This window comes from Bactrocera neohumeralis, chromosome 2 (assembly GCF_024586455.1).
Source record: "Bactrocera neohumeralis isolate Rockhampton chromosome 2, APGP_CSIRO_Bneo_wtdbg2-racon-allhic-juicebox.fasta_v2, whole genome shotgun sequence".
NCBI lineage: Eukaryota > Metazoa > Arthropoda > Insecta > Diptera > Tephritidae > Bactrocera > Bactrocera neohumeralis.
In genome coordinates this window covers 13,347,596-13,368,615 of record NC_065919.1, presented here as the reverse complement: position 1 = coordinate 13,368,615, position 21,020 = coordinate 13,347,596, and the positions used below count along the sequence as shown (strand labels likewise).

The following is a 21,020-nucleotide window of genomic DNA, read 5'->3' as shown; positions in this document are numbered from 1 at the left end:
TTTGTATTTGCAGTTGAAACTTTCTTTGCTGTACTGCTGCTTGTAGTGTGGAGTTGCAGCCAACTTCAAGTGGCTTCTAGGAAAAAGCCAACTCTGATCAAGTTATATTCTATTTTATTACTGATACAAACATATTTTTATTAACAAAAGCACTCCTCAGCGCTTAGCGGCTGAGTTACCAAGCTTAAGACTTGCTTCTGAGCCGCCAAAGTTGTTATACCATTTTCCTAGTATTTACGGCAAATTGCTTTTTCACTGCCTTTGTCAAGCCGCAATCACAATTTTTCATGTAAAGCACTTGATTGAGTCGTAATTTGTCATTGTCAGGTACTCGAAATAGCGGAAGGATCATAAAGCTGCTGCAACTAATCTACAAATCTACAAATCTACAAATCTACAATAACATAGCAACTGCAGGAAAATATTTTTTTTTTTTTTTTTTGCATTTCCTTGGGCCAAAATAGTTGACCTGCGGTAGCGCTGCTGAAAGACAGCTGTCCAACAAGCCACGTCATACTCTTGCTGTCAACGCATACTTTTCTCATTTGCACTTTAAAACTCTCGAAACTCTCGAGTGCTTCCAGTCAAGTGGTGTTACTCAAATGCCATTCAATGTGCTGCCTCCCTAAGCCTACTACGGCCTAGCGGCAGCCTTCACATTTTGCTATTTTCTGTACAATTTCTTGAACGCGATATGCCAGCACGTAATTCACTTTTCTATTCGACCTCCCATTTTGTGTATTCGTCTTTTTGCTCTCCTTTTTTATTTTTTTCTCAATTTTGAGTGATTTTTCTTTTTCTATTTGCAAGCGTTTCCCCAATATTTGCGAGCGTGCTGAAATTTCTATTCGTCGAATTTGATTTTGTTTACTTGCAGTGCCAGATTTGGCCGAAATTTCCGAGCAAATTCTTACAATTTGACAACAACAATGCAATGCTGCCCCTCAGACGAGTGCGCCAAAATAAGGTTGATTTGTCCTCAAGTTTCTCATTTGTATTCGTATTCTTACACGAACATTTTTAACTTATACCTACAAATACATATATTTATATGAAATTGTATTTGAATAACAGTTTATCGGTAGCACAGAGTTGCCAACTTAGTTAAAATAACTGGTATAGTATATAGTTTGATAACGGTTTTCTGGTTTCTCGGCAAAAACTGCGGCAAGTTATTTTCACAGGCTTCTCTTGAAGCCAACTTTACTCCATTAAGGAAGTACTGCATTGACCGAAACAAGTGGTAGTCCGATGGTGTAAGGTCAGGGCTTTATGGTGAATGCATCAAAACTTCTCAGCCAAACTTTCCCAGTTTTTGTCGAGTCATCAAAGATGTTTGTGGTCTAGCGTTGTCCTGATGAAGACGAATCCCTTTTTGTTGATCAGTTCTGGCCGTTTTTTCGATTGCTTGTTTCAATCTCATCAGTTGTTGACAATAAAATGTAGAATCAATCGTTCGACCAGGCTGGAGCAGCTCATAGTGGATGATTCTTTTCCAATCCCACCAAACACTCAGCAGAACCTTTCTATGCGACCATTTGTTGAGCTTCAGCACGCTTGGACCATTATCTTTTTCGCACATTGTCGTATTTGATCCACTTTTCATCTCCTGTTACCATTCGCTTCAGAAATGGTTCGATTTCATTTCGTTTCAGCAAAGAATCGCAGATGTTAATTCAGTCCTTTAAAATTTTCACATTTGTCGAATTACAGTAATTCCGGATAGTAATGTAAATACCATTCCGGCTTATACAACTTAAATAGGTACCCAATTATCATAAAAAGTTGTATTCCTCGAATACTGTATATTTCTGCGTGGCAACTCTCTTTGTCTAACGTAGTTATGGCATCAGTGCCGACCGTAGCCAATATGAATCTCTCTTCCAGCAAACAATCAAGCTGAAACTATGTGCCTAAAAAGCAAACACATTCTTAAACAAACACTAATAGACGTATACCCGAATATTTATGTACGAGTATGTATATTTTGAAATAATTTCATTGAAAATGTGAGCGTCCAGTGGCACTTGAACTGTATTCACAATTTAATGAGCAGTGAAGTAGTGAGTACTCAGTTTTGGACTCAGTTTGTGGAAATGAGTAATTGCAGTGTAGGGATGTAGCGAAAGCATTTAGTTAAAAATGGCAGTGGGAGTGACAGTGGCAGCGCAGCTTTTGGAGGTGTCGAGTTCGTGCCACTCAAGGCGTCATTTTCAATTTAATGGATATTTATTTGAAATTTGTGCGCAGAAAAGTTTTTGCGCGCCTAATGGACCATGACAAGACACACAAAATCGATTAACACGTAATTATGTAGTTGTTGTAATTATGTGGTATGGAAAATTTTAGTTTAAAGTAAGAACATTATAGTACGACTTCACAGTGCTTCAGTTTGTGTCTTTAGTAAGTCTCAATATGACTTGAAATAATGAGCTTGAGCAGAGAGTGGACGCTTGCCGCTTCGAAAACTTTGGAAATTTGAGGGAAGAAGAAGGATCAGTGGCATTAGCGTGAAGTCTTTCATAATGGTGGACTGAATTTTGAATAATTATCATGGAAAGAAATAGAGGAGGGTTAGATTGATTGACTAAGATTTTAATATGCATTTTTTCAATTACTTTCTGAAATTACTTAAATGCTATTTTTGTTATTTTTATTGCAGATTGTAATTAACTGTGCTCTCAAAAGAAGCGCTTTTAGAGAAGTGGAAACGCACATATCAAAATTCTTTTTACACATAGTATAATTGAGGTAAGTTAAACAAAAATCTTTTAAAAACAAATTTTATTTAAAATTTATAAAATTATTTGCCTTTAAAAACTACGAATTGCAATTAAATTATGACTCAAACATGTTTGGGAAACCCTGACCATGCAATTACTAAATATCTCTGAATTCCCTACCGTTATTCGGTAAATTTGGAATGTCATTTTGTTTATTTAAATAATCCCGTTTTTTAGGCCGTTAGGAGAACTTAATCTACGTGAGTGGTGTACCCACTTTACCCCTCGGGACCGCTTTTGCATTACTTGAGGGCAATGTTTCCCGGATGGACCTATTGCAGATCAGTTTCTACACTCCCGGCATTCAGGGTTGCCTATGGTTTTGTAGCCAGCGGCAAGCTATTTGGCTCACCTTCTATTAATTCGAGTTCTCCGTGGCCGAGGAGTCTGGACTTCGAAGATTGGCATAAATTGGCAATGTCATCTGAGACGATACTTCGCACCTTTTGGGTTTTCCAATGGAGATAGAGACTAAACTTAACTAAAATCCACTAGAGCCCCTTTGAATACTCTTATAGTAGGCGTTGTGAGCCGGGGCGTTGTTGTGGTGCAACTTCCAATCGGCTGCGATGTCTTGTCGGACCCGTTTAACCCTTCGTTTGAGTCTTTTGAGGACTTCCACGCAAAAGTTGGCGTTAACGGTTTGTCCAGGAGGAACAAATTTATGGTGAACGACGCCTTTGATGTCAAAAAAGACAAGGAGCATCGTTTTCAATCGCAATTTATGGTCGCCAGTGAGTGAGAGAGTGTCAACCCCCGCTCGTTCGTTAGCTAGGAACGCCCTCTACCAAATCCAGTCGGTGCTCGCATGCTCCATAGTACAGTCGCGGCGAAAGAAAATCAGCCCTATTACTTTACGGACAAACCCTGTATCTCTCTCTGTACCATAAGTCCATTGATAAAGCCTTTCGATTTGATATTTTATACGCTTTGTGGGCTTAGTGTATGGTTTAACATTTCTGATTTGATTAAAGCTGACAGCTGAATTCGAGATGATCTAGAATCAAGAGAGAGTTAGCGAGTCTCAAAGAGCACCCGCGGGATGTAACGTTAACAGTATGAAATCTTTCAGTATAAAAAAAAATTGCAAAGTAATGTCTGTCATTCCTAGAGCGAACCCAACTAACCAATAACTAGCCCGCTGATAGTTTTTATTAAAGAAGTGTAATGTCGGCAATATTATTATCAAAATCAAATGAAATTTCTGTGCTTTTATGCACAAATTGTATACAATAATGTCGCAGAAACTGTTATTACCTTTGTTGTTGCGAAAAATCCGAAAGCCACAAACACTTTTCAGCTGCGCTGGACACTTTTGAAACGAAAAGCTACCGCATAAAAATGATGAAAACGACTGCAATAACTGTACGGCAACTTGTCGTAAACGTTGTTATGTTCTCAGTGTCCCATCACTAAACGAGTAAACTGTCATTCATATAAACTGATGACATCAAAAACAACAGTCGTCGTCAACATCATCCTAACCGCAGCGCTGACGAATGCTCGACTTCATATGTACCGTATGTCAACGTTGATGTTCGGTCGTTGTTCTCAATGTCAGTTGCATAGCCAATGCAGCCCACAAACAAGGAGATATGAAGAGGGCACCTGCCACGCTTAGTGTTGTCCAAAATTGTCCAAACTATGTCAGCACCATTTCGCTCCTGGTCCATAGAATAATAACTCCCTTTATGTGCCGACTTGAGCGAGTATGCGAATGAATGGGCCGGGTGGTGGGTGTTTGTTGTGAAAATAAGTGGGTGTTCCATAAAATGATCTGATTTCGTTGCAAAAACCGTGTCACAATCTCATGTGAAGTGAAATGGTAACAACTGTGTGCGTGTGCGGGCGTTTCAGAAGAGAGCAGTTCGTTTAGAAAAGCACTTATTATAGTACACGCTTTGGTCGCACTAATCCATTGAGTCCCATTCAACTTGGTCACATCGAGGGCGCCAACAACATCCCTCGTAATGGTTGCATTTTTTTTTTAAGCTTTTTTGTGTTTTGTTCCTTATTAACGTGTTCCTTTCACCTGCATTCATTGCTCATTGAATTGAGCGCGTGAGCAACTGAACGCCTCATAGCCGTAGACTCTCACTCCACGAGCTCCCCATTTTGTGTGGCATGGAGTGTTCCCGTTCGTCACGTGACTGTGCTTGTGCAGCCGCTTTTTATTCATGTTGCAGTTGACTCGTTTGTTATAATGTGTTGCCCATTACACATTTGTACGTATATATAAATGTATGTAGTGTTTGCTCCCGTTTTGTTGTTGTTCAACGGACTTAAGAGTTTCAGTGTTTTGTAACATTGACGAAAGCTCAGTTGGTTTAAAAGAAATAATGGCATGTTCCCTTTTAGAGATTATTCTGCATTTGTGTTTCATTTATGTTCAATTCGCTACAGCTCGCAGATTTTGTATCAAAAGGGGATCAGGATATATCTTGCAAATATAGATATATATTATATACTTTTTGAAAAGATATGTGTAGTTTAAAAGCTTATGAAAACTTGATACTCGCACGTATTTATTAACGAGACCAATCTGAAGGGTTTACTACTATGAGCAAAAAATCGTAGAACTTTGTTCATTTAAAAATTCTTAATTTCTTCATCAAAATCTATGTCGTCCCCCTAGAAGTAATCCACCTTGGCCCCAATACACTTGTGTCAACGTGCTTTCCAATCCTCGAAACAATTGTTAAAGTCAATTTCCGGAATAGCCTTCAATGCCAGTACCGATTCACGTTAAATGTCTTCAATTGACTCAAAACAGTTTCCCCGGAGAGGTCGTTTGAGTTTTTTGAGTATCCAGAAGTCACACGGAGTTAAATCAGTTGAATATGGTAGTTGCGGCACGATATTGGTATAAAATTTGGCGAAAATCTCACGAAGAATCAATGCAGTATGCGACGGTGCATTATCGTGGTGCAAAAATCAAGTGTTGTCGGCCCATAATATCGGCCTCTTTTTACGAATAACTTCGCGCAAACGACGCATAAGACTTAAATAGTATTCCTTCTTGACAGTTTGAGCGGTCGGAAGAAATTGACAGTGAACCACACCTCAATAGTCAAAGAAAACGGTCAATATAACCTTGATTTTTTGACCTGCTGTGACGTGGTTTTTTGGCTTCGGCTCTCCTCTGCCAGTAATAATGCATTTTATGACATCCTGATAGTCGGAAAGCATTGTTTCATAGACGTTAACGCGACGTTGTTTTTCAAAAAAAAATTTAGTGATTTTGGAACCAATTTTTTTTTGGCTCAAATGATCTTTCGAACTGGTTTTTACTTATCCTTCCGATAGTTCAACAATGTTAATCATCGATTCTGATGCACCAATCCTTTTATTTTATTGACGTGTTGTTCAACAGTTGGCGTTGATGGCCGTCCTGGGTGTGGTTCGTCGTCAACGCATTCTCGATCCTCTTAATAATTTGTACCAATCAAGAACACTTGTTTGCGACAAACAATTATCACCGCAGGCCTTTTCCAACTTTCTGAACGTTTCCACACCAGAAGTTTGAAGTTCCGCACACCTAATTTGGTAGAACTTCTTTGTTGGATAATTTCCGTCATTGTAAAAATCGCCGAATGCACTTTTTGCACTTCAGAAAGACAAACGTATACTAAACATTAATGATTATTTTGATGTGACATTTGGCGCAGATGACACTGACAGTTATACTCGTACCAACTAAAAAAAAATATTTCGACGAATGGGTTTTCGCGCGAAATTTAAATTAAAAAGTCTTACTATTTTCTTCTCACTGTAATATTTTATACCTTCCTTAAATGATTGGTTGACAGAGTTTAGAAGTATTGTGAGTTTAACGGCAAGACTAGTTGACGTCGTGTGAACGAAGATGCGTATTCATCACATTCGATTATATCTCTCTCAGCGTTTAATGACGGAATTATTCACACTAAAGTTGCATTTTTATTGCTTGTCATTGTGTGGTTGCCCTCTTTTTGTTGAATGAATTTTTGTGATGAATTTTAAAAATAAAAATGCTGATAATCGCCTTGGTTTGCGGTCTCTGCAAAAGCTTATCTATCTCCAGGCATTCAAGAAATCAAAAGGGATGACATGAAAACTTTAAAAGGGTAGCAGATACTACTTCTCATATAGATAGATAGATTTTCATATATGTATAGTACTCGTATGTATATATTCTAAGTTAGCATACAGCTATGAAATGTGTAAGGATTGCATGCACTTAGAGTGTGCAAGAGCAGCAAAAGGGAATCCAACAATCTTATTTCCAGACGGAGAAAGCGTTGATAAAAGCTGAGAGGGAAGCAAGTTACAATAAAACTGGAATAAAAATGAATGAGACCTAAGGAACAGTTCTCATTACTTAAGTTTGCGAAATGATTTGAGAGGAATTTTTAAATACTGGTAAAATGTGCTTGTTGAAATGTTATCTGGAAAAAAATAGATTACTAAATTTCATAAAGCGTCCGTGCGTTTTTCGCTTTCGCTGTGGCAGATGTTTAAAGATTTGCTTACCAATTCGTTTATCGACTTTGTTTTCCAAAATCAACATCAACCTTATATTCCAAATCCGAAAAGTGACACATTTTCCGGTGTTGGCCAAATCTCTGCGAAAAACTCATAATCCTACCACAAACAATGTCGTACTTGTCCACTGACTTGACACTGTTTCTCAACAACTGTATTTCTTGTGCAGTTAATAAAATTTTTAGTTAACTTAATCTCACAATTTATATAAATTCAGTACATTTTTACAATACTTACTAGTTTTTAAATAGTCACCTTTCACCACACCTCACACAAATGCAGTGGCAACTGTACACATTTTATTCTCGCAAAAAGTGTTACGCTTAATATGTGTGTATTTGTATGCCAGATCTGCTCCAACTGAACGACCACGTAAAATATGAGCCATTTTTCCTGCAATAAAGCTCGAGCACCAAAGTCGAAGCAATACCAGCAAGTTCCCTTTTCATTTTAGCGCAGTGTACTTAGGTAAGTCCCACCATGATTAATCACAACGCTTTCCAACCCATTAATTTTTGTAGCATTTCGGAAGGTGTACGAGTTCTCTTGTATGCATGTGGGGACAGTTATATCATTGGGTAAAGGCAAGTACTTTTACTTAGTGGAGTGAAGTAGTGACTGTATGAGAAATTGTTGAGACAAGAGTGCAGAGTTGAGCTGTGTGTGACAAGTTTGTGACAGCTATGTCTTATATATGTATATATGCGTATATACATACATATATATGTAGTATACTCATGTCTACTCACATTTGCAATCTATCAGCAGATGTCTGCAGGGGTGTAAACAAAAATGCTGAGAGAGTTTAGTAATGCGAAGTAGATGTCGCCAACAGCAAATGCTAAGTAGTATTAACCCACTCTTATGTAATGAAAATGTCCTGTGCTCTTATGTGTCTAGCTACCGTTTATTTGGGCAGCAGTTGCCGGTACTCGAAGACGGTGCAGCAACGTAAAGTTACTTGAACCATCACATTTCCAATGACAAGTTTTGTCTGTGCTTAGCACGTGAGACGGTTTTAATAATCGGTCTAAATGTATTGCTTAGGACTTCAGAGAATATCCTGTTTTTGCTTTGTGGCTTAACGAAATTGTCTCGTTTTCACATTTCTATATACATATGTATATTTGTGGAGGTACATGTGAACTTTCCAAATAGAAGGTGCTATACTACTATGGGCAAAAATTAGTAAGACTTTGTTCATAATTCTAAAATTCTTAATTTATTCTTCAAAATCTATGTCGTCCCCCTAAAAGTAGTCTCCCTTGGTCCCAATACACATGTGCCAACGTTTTTTTCCAATCCTCGAAACAGTTGTTAAAGTCAATTTCCGAAATAGCCTTCTATGCGCGGAGCGATTCACGTTTAATGTCTTCAATTGACTCCAAATGGTTCCCCGGAGCGGTCGTTTGAGTTCGTTAAATAGCCAGAAGTCTCACGGAGCTAAGTCAGTCGAATATGGTAGTTGCTGTACGACATTGGTTGTAAATTTGGTGAAAAACTCACGAAGAATCAGTACAGTATGCGACCGTGCATTACGTGGTGCAAAAGCCAAGAATTGTCGGCCCATAATTACGGCCTATTTTTACGAATAGCTTCGCGCAAACGACGCTTAACCCTCAAACTCTCAACATAACTTTGACTTTTGAGTTGTAAGCATAGAGCCAAGACTCATCGCCAGTAATACTATGCTTCATGAGATCCTGGTTGTCGGAAATCTTTGTTCGACGCTATTTTTGAAAAAATTTAGTGATTTTGGAACCACTTTTCTTAGGCCCAACTGATCTTTTAAAATGGTTTTCACTGATCCTTCCGATATTCCAACGATGCCGATAAGATCTGTGACTGTTAATCGTCGATTCGCAAGCACCAATTCCTTTATTTTATTGACGTATTGATTATCAGTTGATGTTGATGGCCATCCTGGACGTGGTCCGCCGTTGTCGCGTTCTCGACTCCCTTTGAATAATTTGTAACAATCAGAAATACTTGCTCGCAACAAACAATTATCGCCGTAGGTTTTTTCCAACATTCTGAACGTTTCGGCAGCAGAAATTTGGTTCCGCACACAAAATTTAATGAAACTTCTTTGTTGAATAATTTCACTCAGCCATGCAATTTGTGTACTTCGGAAAAACAAGTGTATACTAACACTAATGATTATTTTGATGTAACTTTTGGCACCTAAAATACCTAAAAAAAAGATTTTTCGACGTGTGGATTTTCGCGCGAAATTTATATTAAAAAGTCTTACTATTTTTTGCCCACAGTAATATGGTCTTTCATTAGTCGGAGATCATCGCACATTCAAAGAAGTGTGAAGAAGAGTGTCTGTCTTTCTTTTGGAAATTTGGTTAAAGACCTTTTTGGTGAGAAGACAACTTAATGGGGTAGCTAGTGGTTTCTACTAAGAAGACCCTACATATATTCAGGATTATCTACCAAACGGTAGGTGTATAGCTATAGCTTTTATATATACTGTTTTACTGGCATTCACTGAGTGTTCTGTTTAGGATTTGTGAATTAATGTCTCTTCAAACTGTTCTTGGTACATATTGACGTAGTAAACGCGACGTTTGCCGAGCGACAAACATTGTGCATAAGTAATGTTGGCAGACAATATGATGCGTACAAAGTCAGCAGTTGTCACCGGTGTGCTGCCCTTGGCTCTTCTACTCGCGGTATCTTCGTGTTAACTTACTAACGTGCTAAAACTTTAAATACTTGCATATGTACAAAGCGGATGCTGCAACAACTATGCGACAATAACACTACTTGCGCTTCGTCATTTCACTATACTCCCACCATTATGCCAGATATTCGGTATCCGCTGAGCGGAATGGCATAAAAAGCGCAAAATAATGGGACTAGAAAGAAAAAAATTGGAAATAAAAAATCGTTGACAACAAGTTCGTATAAGTTAGCTTCGCCGTGCGTACACTTGAGATTTCATTTTCGCACCTTAACGTCAAACATAGAAAGAGAACGACAGAACAGGATGAATTTATGTAAATGTGTCTGGCTGCATTGTTGTTGTATGCATGAAAATTTGTTAAAGTTTGGTGGTAATAGATCTCTTAGGAAATGGAAAATATATCTCTTAGTCTTTGTTTAGTTGGAAGTTGTACGACATTCAGAAGTAAATTGAATTTTAATATTTTCTTTTGACGAAAACTGCTAAAAGAGCTCGATAAACTTGAGTACATTAAATTTTTTGGATAGTTTTAAAATTGATATTGTATAATATTGTACGATTGGCTGTGGGATTCTCGAACAGGTTTCTCGTTTCTGCTAGACATATGTTATGAGAGTCGCTCAATTGTTCGCCATTTTGCATTTCATAAGCTTAAGAAGTATTTAGCTTTCTTCTGACATCATCTTTAGTGCTTCATAATCTATTTTAGTTATTATTTCCGGTTTCTTCGTAGACGAAAGTGCTGTAATTTCTAAGTTATGCCTGCTTTTTCGATCACCATATAAATTTCACCATATAAATTTAGTTTACTTATTTATCTATCGTGGAGGACTAACCTGCATACGTTAACTGTTCCATGAAATTTCTTTCGGCTTCCGAAGCAGTTAGAGGTTGAACTTTTTTTCGAAATAAATTTACTGAGTTTTTTTTTTATTGTTTAAATCCAAGGTTAGAGACTTGTAAGCTCTACAAAAACTGGAATTGAAACGTCTTATTCATTTTCGAAATTTATATGAGTCACCCTGCAGTTTTATAGTTAACAAAATAAGCTTTTCAAGTTAATTAGCAATCTACGAAGCTTTAAACGGCTTATAATCCATAGCCATTGCTACAAAATTCATAAAACATGTTATTTCACACACATTCAATTAGGTGTGACCTTTCTGACCCACGTACGTTGAATACATATTATACATACATCGCGCCTGCCACATGCCATGCCACATGTCAGCAGGCGCCTTTAATATCAATAAGTTCTACATACTTAGGGTTGCTGCCAGTATTAGTTACTAGCTACTATCTATTATGCATTAATGTTCCCATTTACGGTTGTACTACGCATTACTGCCTAATGGTTTTTGTGTCCAGCACATGAGTGGCATTCTGTGCTAGTTTCAAGCGAGAATGTTTTACTTGTCTACTTGGTCAAAAGTGTTGCCATAGAAACACCCTAATTTACCGATATGGAAACACTCACAAATAGCCTGTCTTAACGGTACTTTGTTTTATATATGATTCACCTACAGTTACTGATTGTGAGGCGGGATAACGAACTGAGAGACATTGTAGCTGGTCAAACCTCTGGTCTGCTACTTCAAACAGAGTCTTTATGGAAATGTTGTTCATATGTATGTGTGTGTATGGAAAGTGTAATGTGTAAGTGCTTTATGTATGTATGTATATGTGTAAAATAAGGCCAATTTTAGTTAAAGTACCATCTGCAGCTGTTGTCTACTTAAATTTATTGCTTCATATGTTTTGTATTCCTCTGCGACCGACATTGATGCCCAATCGAGATTAATAATTTTCCAGCATGAGTGTCAATGAATTATACTCGTTCGCGTATCGAATTGTGACACTGCCAAAGCGTTCAGCTCTCCAGAGTGCCAAAATATATTTCAATGTACTTGTGATATTATGAAATCAGCGGTTATATATTTTGTTCGCATTTTGCATAAATTATCGCCTGGATGGCTCAAATTGCTATTAATGTATCTCTTCTGTATTTTAAGAGTGATAGAGTGTATGGGAGAGACTTGTTGAAATTAACATATACAGTGCGTAATGTAAGTACGTATAAAAAAGTGATTTCATATTTAATAGTTTGAGCCCAATATATAATTTTATAATTTCCTTTCAAAATTTATGAATTATGCAAAAAAAAAAAATTATATAAAATGGTCACTAAATAAGTTCATCGTTTATCTCACACCATCACAATGCTTATTTAGTTAAATTAAGCTAAAAACTCTTCCAGAACACCTTGTACTCTGCACATGAACATCTGACAAACTCTTCGATTTTTGCTATCCATAACAAATACTTATAAAATAGTTCAGGCGCATATACTTGTATTTTATAAAGACAATACCCTTGACTCCGGTGAACCTTAATGTAATTTAAGAATGCTTGTCAGCGCCATGCCGTTTAAACAAACGATTATGATGATTAACGAAGTAGAGGATAGTTGCTTAAGAAATCGAAAGTTTCTCTTTCTTCTCTTTGCCTTTGCTAAGCCCTTGTCAGCAGCAAAATACAAAAATTTTAATGAAATTTTATATGCGGGTTGGCAAAGTGTGCGTGTTTCTGTGTACACATGTAATTGATAACGGTTCAGGGGTCAAAGTTTATTAACTGTCATTAAAGTCAAACACAGTATTAAAAGTAAATTTAAAAAGAAAAATGAAAGATCAATATAAATAAAATATAGCTGAAAAAGAAAAACTAATAAAGAATTCCGTAGGAATTACCAGTTTTTTGAGTATATCGGTAATACCATGTTCAGACCGAAAATTTAATATAGATTAGATTATATTTAAGCATTTCATAACCCAACAGTGTTCTCACTGCCGTTAGAAAGATCAAAAAACAGCTGTTATAGTCATTCAAGAATTCACATCGCTTAATATTTATCAAAAGAAAAGATTGTCATATAGTATTTTGAAATAAAAAGACGGTTTTTTTTTAATATTTTCCATATAATAGAAATAATGGATGCATTTTTTCATTTGTTAAGTCGATTTTCAGATGAAATTAGATTCATTGCTTTAAAAAAAAATTGTTTGTTTACATTTTTTCCCTTTGTAGTGTCTAAATCAGCTGTGATAATGTAACAGATTTCCAGTGCTGACAAGTAGATTGCGCAAAATCAGAGTCGCACAGAGAGATTTAGCGTGGATCAGTTTCAAATCATTTCAATAAAGTGATTTGGAACTGTCATTTTTGTATGGCGAAATCTTGATAAATTTTTAAGATTAGTGGGATAATCCATTCAACAGCCGAAATCGTGTGATTAAGTGTCGGTCTGAACATGGTATAAGGTTATGGAAATTATCGTTAAATTGATTAAAAAAAAAAGTTTTTTAAAAAGCTGCCACTTATCTAAAAATCACAGAATTTAAATATGTAAATAAAGTTCTGATTTATAAACATGTTTTTGTTCCGATTTTTTATTTTTAGGATTACATTGGTTTCCTTGGGTAAAAAACAGCCTTTTTTCAACAATTCTCCTCTCATATAAAAACGAAATATTTTCTTAGAATTTTTTATTGTTACAAACACACACTATTAACAGAGAAATTCTGAAATTTTGAAAAATATATATTAAACTCGGCAATTGTGACGCCATTTCCGGTGACCACTCGGAAAAAAGATGCGCCTGCGTTGGCAGGATAACTCCTTACAGAATTATTTAAAGTAAAAAAAATACTTGTTTTAGTTAAAACCTTAACTTGGATGAAGGGAAAAAAATTTAAATTGGATTTTTGGCACACATTTTTACAAAAAAATTAAAATTTCGTGATTTGTTTTTCAAATGGGTGTAATCGAAAAAAACCTTTCGTCCAAGTTTTTACGAATTGTATCACAAAGACCCATGTAAAATTTTATGTGGATCAGTTGAGTAGTTCTCGAGACGCCAACCGACTTCAAAAACACAGTTTCGAGAAAAACGAGTTTAAAGAGCGCACAAGTTCTCAAGGCTGTATCTCCGAAATTATTACTCGGATCAACTTGAAAATTTAGGACATTATTCTAAAGATATTAAGATTTAATAAGACAAAAAAATCGATTTTTTTTAAACCCGTAAACCTATGTAACCCCTAAAAATGATATTGGAGAAACTAACGAAAATAAATAAAAGGTGGCAACCCGTTTAATAATTTTAATGAACAATTTATTAAAATCACATTTTACAATGTGACCAACAATGAGAAAGTACTATAAAGGCTCTAGGTGAATTTTGTGATAGGGTTGCCAACTATTTAAAGAGATTAAAAAAAAGAAAAGAGCCAAAAATACAACTTTCCGTTTTTTTTTTTCATTCGTCTAAGTTCTAAGTTAATGTTTTAACTGAAACGCGTATTTTTCATTTTAGATGATCCTATAAGAAGTTATCCTGCCAACGCGGGCGCTTCTTTTTTTCTTGATTTATTAAAATTTATATAAAGAAAATTAAAAAATTAAAATTAATTAATCATTGAAATAAGTTTGGTTTATATAAATATTTCGGTTAAGGGGGTATTCTACTCTAGAAGCATGAATTTCAGGTAATTTTTAAAGTGTCGTTAAAAAAGGGCAACTAATATTTTTACTATACCTTTTTTATGGTGTTTTTATTGATATCTTAAGAATACAGAAAAAAAATTTTATAAAAAAATATTAAAAATTAAAATAATTCGAAGGGGGGAGAGACAGGTGTAAAAAAAAACAGCGCATCCTGGTGACATTGATCCTGACTCTCCTGGTGGTCTGAAAAAAAAACAAAAAAATTTCTTAATCAGTAAGGATGCTGTTATAGTCCCTACCTGAGGGAACACGAAATTTTTTTTTTGAAAAATGGCAACTGCCTGAAAATAAAAATCATTTTTTACGCTTTTTTTTGAAATTCCTGATTTTTTTTTAAATATTAAAAACAAAAATTTTGACACGATGCTTATAGGAACGATAAAGGATTATATAAAGAAGGTTCACACAAAATTTAAAGTAAATCGGTTGTATAGAACTTGAGATAATACCGGTACCTTGTGGAAAAAAATAGTTTTGAGAAAAACGCGCTTAAAAACGCACGAACCGGGCTAGTACTGCGTCACTAAAGTAACTGTAGCTCTTAAAATAATTTTAATTTTTAAAAATCCTTTGGAGGATATGTTCTTAAGGGTCTAAACTTTAAATATATGAAAAAAAAATCGAATTTTTCAAAATTCAGAGTAGAATACCCCCTTAAGAAATATTTCAAAGATGATTTGAGTGCCTGATACAAAAATTATATTATTATGGAAAAATTGAAAAAATAAAAACAGTAAAATAAAATTAGATGCAAAAACAATTTTTATGTTTTAATGATGGAGTTTAGGAACCTCAAAAGTCTCAAAGTTATTAAAACTATTTGAAAATACTTGTAAAGGCTGATAAAAACGATTTCGGCACGATATTAGACAATCTTCATTAAGATTCGCGGAGAGCCACTAAAATTGCAGCAATAATTGAAATCAGTGTTACTCTTTTTTTATGGTAACCTTAAACTTAGAACATCTATTGCGAAAGTCCATTTAGTAATTTCAGCAATAATAAAGTGCAATAACTTTCCGCCGTAACACATACCCCGTTAGTCAGCAACCGCCATTTAATTTGAACTCTATTAAATATTCATGAAGAATATCCTAAAACTCCACAAACTGGCCAATTTAGCTCAAACGTTTGTTGGTCATTTTCGACTTTTTTTGTCGACCGCTGACCCACGGGTGGTAACACTTCCATATGCACATGTGTAGATACCTCGATATGAGTGCATGTATATAAAGAAAGGCAGTGAGTGTCGCGCCAAAAATCTGAGTGGCGGCAAAGTTTTTCCTTCGTTTTGTGCATATGTGGGATCGTAATAACGGTAAGCTTTAATAGAGCTAAGCTTGAAATTTTTTTTGGATTTTTTTTTTTGGATTTTGTTTTTCTTAAAGCGTACCAAATGGATAAAATATTTATTTGAGTATTTTTCTTGAGAAGATATCTAAAGCAAAAATCGGAGGTTTTTTTAAGCTTATTTTTTCCCTTGATAGTTTTTTAACCCGTTGGATTCCTATAGTGCGAGGTTAGTCCTATGATCGCTTATCCTGGAAGGAAAAAGAAACGTATTTGTCTCTTTCATTACATAGTTTTCGAGTTACATGCAATCTCCGATGGCGCTAAAGCATCATCTACTGCAACACTGATTCCGACTGAAAACTCGGAAAAAACACATTGAGGGCAGGGCTTCCAAAACCTTTCGAATCTGGCACTGCTGCAGAAGAGTTATTGTCCCAATATGGGACTTGTGACCACACATGGCCCATTGACTCAATACAAGTGTCGGTGGCTAACGTATGGTGCGGTGGTGGATGGTATTATCGAAAAAGTGCCTAATTAAGCCCCAGGAACAGGTGTAATAGGCCGGCTTGCTGGGAATTACGGGTTATGTCAACTAAGCCTCTGGAGTTATCCTTGATATTCGGCCAATTCATATACAAGTCAAGTAGTATAAGGCAATGTTTACGGCGAGCCGGCTTATGATTTTAAGCTATTGGAATCAGATTCGTCGTCAGCACGGGCATGGTATCTATCATATTCGATTTTGTTAGCGAACTGGGACTAATTTGACAATTCGACCGCGAAAGGAGATGCTTAAGAAAGTAAAAACAATGTTACATTCCTAAATAGATAATGTTGGGCCAATGGTTCTGTTATCGACAGTTTCAACGGCGAAATCTACATATTCATCGACGTATCAAAGGATGAAATAAGGACAGAAGCAGGCTTTTCTGTAGCAATTCAGTAGCTAGCTTCAAACTAAATCACTACAATCCAAAAGCCGAAATTTTGGGTATAATAGAAGGTGCCAAATGGCCTACTGCTCGAACCAGCAAGTTCATAAAGCAGCGCCATTATTACGTCTTTATGCGTTATATTATGCTATAACTAGAGTCTCAGTAAGTAACTCGGTTAATCTCATCCGGGTACTCGGTCATATCGGAATAGAAGGAAATAAAAAGACAGACAAGCTGTTCCGCAGTTGCTTTAAGAGTTGTTTGAAGCAATGAACCCTAGAGAAACAACACAGGACATAACATAAAGTTATTTTGGGGTAATGTTGATGGTGGACAGATCAAAAAGCCCCTACTTCAAGGTAAAACGGAGATTAGTAACATTGTTGGGGTCATTACAGAGCATTTACTCTTTAGTTGATGAGACGCTGGAACATTATCTATACGAATGTCCAGCTTTCAGCGGGATTAGACAGAACATATTTCACTAATACTACAAATGCAGTGAGTTGCTTAATAAGGCTTAATTTGGTTAACGCCCGGAAGCTTAATGGACCTAATGATGGCCTGATGGCCCCTGTCTACCAAAAATCTAATTTTCCGTTTTTTTTTCCTTCGTCCAAGTTCTAAGATAAGGTTTTAACTAAAACACGTATTTTTTCACTTTAGATGTTTCTCCAAGGAGTTATCCTGCCAACGCGGTGGCACCATTTTTGGAGGGGTCACCGGAAATGGCGTCGCAATGTCGCAGTTTAAAATATTTGTTTCCAAAAATTTCAGAATTTCCTTGTTAATATTGTATGTTTGTAACAATAAAATATTCTAATAAAATATTTAATTTTTTTACATGAGAAACCGCATGTAACCCCTTAACCATGTGCACATCTTTTCTTCCATATATTTTCACTTAGAAATTCCTTCACTTACGGCACATAATTAAGTGACTTTCATGTAAACATGCTTTAAATAAAACCAGACAGCCATCATATTCCTTAAAACAACCATAGACACATTTCAACTTCGCAAAACTTTCAAACCAAATACATACCCCCACATACATGCATGCTCCATAAATTAAAAAGGACAAATGTTTACAACTTTGTTGTTGCTACAACTGAACTACAACGGCGCCCTAAAACATATACTCAATGAAGGACTCATGTCTGTACATAATTGTTTCTTACATAATCGCTTTTATGATTATGAGTCGCAGGCATTTGAAGGAGTGGCTTGGTGGTGAGGTATTCTTCTGGCTAATGTTATTGTCGGGTCGGTTGTGAGGTGCTGCTGCGATTTTATAGTTTCCTTTCAAGCATATTACATTGAGAACAACAACAACAACTTAAACACAACACTTTGTTACATTTTACACTGAAATTATGTAAACTTGGTTTGTGGTAGTAAAACTTAACATTGCCGGATGTGGAAATGTGTAACAATCACCTGGTGGCCGTTCTTTTATGACCAAAAATCAGAATAAAAGTTAACACCGCCATTTACATGGATTATTAGTGTATATAGTGTGTTCTGGATATTAATGTGGATTACAATTGCAATCCATGGAGATTTAATGTCTTCTACTTACCTTGTAAATTGGTTCGACAAATTTGTAATTGAAGTAGGCACGTTGCGCAGTTATACACCAAAGTCGATCCATTTGTGAACGGTTATGTTACTGTCAAGTAGAGACTGCGATCGGGTTGACGTTTGTAATCTTTAATCTCGAAAATCGAGTACTGTACTGAAACACATTCAATAGCTATTTAACAGATCCGGCAATAGTGTCATAGGAAGAACAGTTGCAACTACGGTATAGTTCCATTACGTACAACTATTTTTTTTTCAAGTAAACTTTTTTCCAAATGCTTCGATTAATCACATCTATACTTATCCGCTATTCAAATACGGCGGCGAAGAACTGATAAGGACCATGCATCAGCTTCTTTGTAGAATATGGTCGGACGAAAGCATGCCCGACGACTAGAATTTAAGTGTGCTCTGACCAATCCCAACAATCTACGCCAACTGTAGTGGGATAAGCCTCCTCAACACGGCATATATGTAAGGTTCTATCGCTAAAGCTCACCATCAACAAACTGATTGGACCTTATCAGTGTGGCTTTAGACCTGGCAAATCCACAACCGACCAGATATTCACCATGCGCCGAATCTTGGGAAAGATCCGTGATAAGAGATCGACACACACCACCTCTTCGTCGATTTCAAAGCTCCTTTTGACAGTAGGAAAAGGTTTGGTATTCCCTGAAAAACTTGGGCAATACAAAAAGTTTCGTCAGGATCGGTTCAATACCAAACGACCTTTCAGACAAAGCGACTCCCTTTGGTCCGACTTCTTCAATGTACTATTGGAGAAATTAATTCTATCTGCAGAGCTGAATCGAGAAGGTACAGCTGCTGATATTGACATCATTGGCCTCAATAACCGCGCCGTTAGTCCTGTTTTATCCAGGAAAGTTAGGAAACGAAGCAAATGTGTCTGGTGGTGAACGAGGGCAAGACGGAATATCTCCTGTCATCAAACAAACAGTCGCCGCACTCGCGACTTGGCTCCCACGTCACTGTTGACAGTCTTTCGAAGACGTAGATAATGTATTCTATCTTTGAACCAGTATTAACAAACAACAATGTCAACCTCAAAACTCAACGCGGAATATTTGCCAACACGTGCTGCTTCGAATGAGTTGGAAACACTACAAGTCATTCATCATCCCCGTCGTGCTATATGGTGCAGAGGTATGGACGATGACAACATCTGATGAGTTAGGAGTTTTCGAGAGAATGGTTCTGTGGAAGTTTTATGATATATTTAGTTTAGCGAATTAAGAGACAGCTCTGAAAGTATTCGGCGCAATACCGTCCGAGGGAAGCAGATGAAGAGGAAGACCTCCATTCTGTTGGAGAGATCAGGTAGAGCAAGTTTACAAAATATTATTCACATGTTTGCTGTTTGATATGCTCAAAAGTTCTGATAAATTAATTCATGTATTCGCAACTCCCGTTAAATAGAATTAACTTATCTCTTAACTTATCCTCCGTAAAGTCAATTGAAATTGCAGCCAATAAGAAAATAACTTGAGAAACACACATGTTATTAATAAACACCCTACACACTAACAACAAAAGGAAAACTTCCGACACTCGAATTATAACTGTAATATATCTCAATGTGTTTATGCAAATAATAGACTGATAATATGGTGCTCTAAAGATTTTTAAATTTTTTTACACACATTAAACCCACGCAATCTTTTGTCATAAAAAATAACAACAACAACTTAGAGCCATGCGAAACGAGCTTTTATATTGCTTTTTAAAACTTTGCACAACGGCTTAATTACCATTGCACGCCAAGCGTTAAATACATAACAACAAAGGCTATAGTAGAGCAAATGCAGCCACAATTGTCCTTATCTCAAGCAGCTGACGAGTGCGGCAATTTGTGGTGGTGGAGACTTTGCTTTTGCCTCTGCTTCGGCTTAGAGTGAAAATTAGTTTGTTTTGTTTTAATTCTTTTTTTTTTGATTTGCTTTATTTTCCCATTGCACGTAAGAGGATCGAGAGCGGCGCTTATTAGGCGTTGTGCTGCGCTTCTTCTTCTGCTTAGCTTTAGTTTTAGTTTTAATATTGATTTTTATTCGTACGGGTTATGTCTGTTGGTAGCAACACGTCCGGAAAGCCAAAAGACGCTTAATGTGTTCAATCCAATTAAAAGTTTTAGCTTTAGTTGAGCTATCGCGTCGGCGTCTTTGGCTAGTTATTGGGTTGTCGGGTTGTCGGGCTAGGCGTTCGCTCAAACGAAACCAACTTAAGCTAGTAATACTTGGAAGGAAAAAAGGAAATATAAAAAAATAAACGAATTAATTTAACAAGCTCGTGCACGGTGGGCCGTTCACATACCTGAATGGCGCGCAAAAGGTGCCCGACAACTTTTTTCTAGATGACGCTAGACGGGTGTGTACAGGTGTGTAAGGTCGGTTATCTAATCTGGTTTTCAAAGTTCGCTTTGCTTGAGATGGGTTTTAAAAGTTGCTGTGAATACGTCTTCATTTAGCCATGTGCACTTGTCCCTTACAGGGTTTGTCCGGAAAGTAATAGGACTAGTCAATTTAAAATAATTTATTGAACCAATCGTTACAATGCTTTAAAAACTTTCAAAATAGGCTACTTCTGCGTCGATGCAGCGCTACCAGCGCAATTTCCAAG

General features: G+C 36.5%; 1 protein-coding gene across 2 annotated transcripts in view; it reads left to right on the top strand.

The window, feature by feature from the left end:
- The window catches only part of LOC126767646 (protein tincar), a 212,095-nt gene that overhangs the window by 59,314 nt on the left and 131,761 nt on the right, over positions 1–21,020 (top strand). For both annotated transcript variants that reach the window (XM_050485122.1, XM_050485123.1), the window contains exon 2: positions 2,663–2,751. The gene's annotated coding sequence lies outside the window, so the exon portion shown is untranslated. The remainder of the gene's footprint in view (positions 1–2,662; positions 2,752–21,020) is intronic.